An 828-nucleotide genomic window follows, 5' to 3' on the forward strand; every position below is an offset into this window, starting at 1 on the left:
AGAGAGAGAGAGAGAGAGAGAGAGAGAGAGAGAGAGAGTCCAAGCAGGCTCTGCATTATCAGAGAGGAGCCCAACAAAGGACTCAGACTCACCAACCTGTGAGATCATGACCTGGGCAGAAAACAAGAGCTGGCTGCTTAACTGACTGAGTCACCCAGGTGCCCCGAGTTATTATTATTCTTTAAATAGGCTCCATGCCCAACGTGGGGCTCGAACTCGTGGTCCTGAGATCAAGAGTTGGATGCTGTACCAACTTGAGCCAGCCAGGGGTGCCTCCCTAGTGATTTCTTACATTGTACCTTTCTCAATCTCTGAATATCGTCTTTATGAATTTACTTACGTACAAATGTGTATGGTCCTTCTCCCCAACAGGCTTTGAGTCCTAGGAGAACAGAGGTAATGTGTCTGTCTTGTTCACTGTGGAATCCCTGGGGCCCTGGACAGGGCCTCCCATGTGACAGGTACTTAATAACCATTTGTTGGGGTGCCTGGGTGGTTCGGTTGGTTGAGGGTCTGACTCTTTTTTTTTTTAATTTTTTTTTTAATGTTTATTCATTTTAGAGACAGAGAGAGACAGAGCATGAATGGGGAAAGGTCAGAGAGAGAGGGAGACACAGACTCTGAAACAGGCTTCAGGCTCTGAGCTGTCAGCACAGAGCCCGATGCGGGTCTCAAACTCATGGACCGCAAGATCACGACCTGAGCCGAAGTCGGTCGACCAACCGACTGAGCCACCCAGGTGCCCCGGGTCTGACTCTTGATTTCAGCTCCTGTCATGATCCTAGGGTCATGGGATAAAGCCCTCTGTCAGGCTCTGCACTCTGCTTG

At 49.5% G+C, this 828-nt stretch overlaps 1 long non-coding RNA gene across 1 annotated transcript in view; it reads left to right on the top strand.

Moving 5' to 3' along the window:
• The window catches only part of LOC121024475 (uncharacterized), a 2,373-nt gene extending 1,768 nt beyond the window's left edge, over positions 1–605 (top strand). Inside the window, exons 3-4 of the long non-coding RNA XR_005787713.1 lie at positions 373–461; positions 562–605. This is a non-coding gene — a long non-coding RNA (uncharacterized LOC121024475). The remainder of the gene's footprint in view (positions 1–372; positions 462–561) is intronic.
• The last annotated feature ends 223 nt before the right edge of the window (positions 606–828 follow it).

This window comes from Herpailurus yagouaroundi, unplaced genomic scaffold, assembly GCF_014898765.1.
Source record: "Herpailurus yagouaroundi ecotype Mexico unplaced genomic scaffold, PumYag 65126, whole genome shotgun sequence".
In the NCBI taxonomy this organism is placed as follows: Eukaryota; Metazoa; Chordata; class Mammalia; order Carnivora; family Felidae; genus Herpailurus; species Herpailurus yagouaroundi.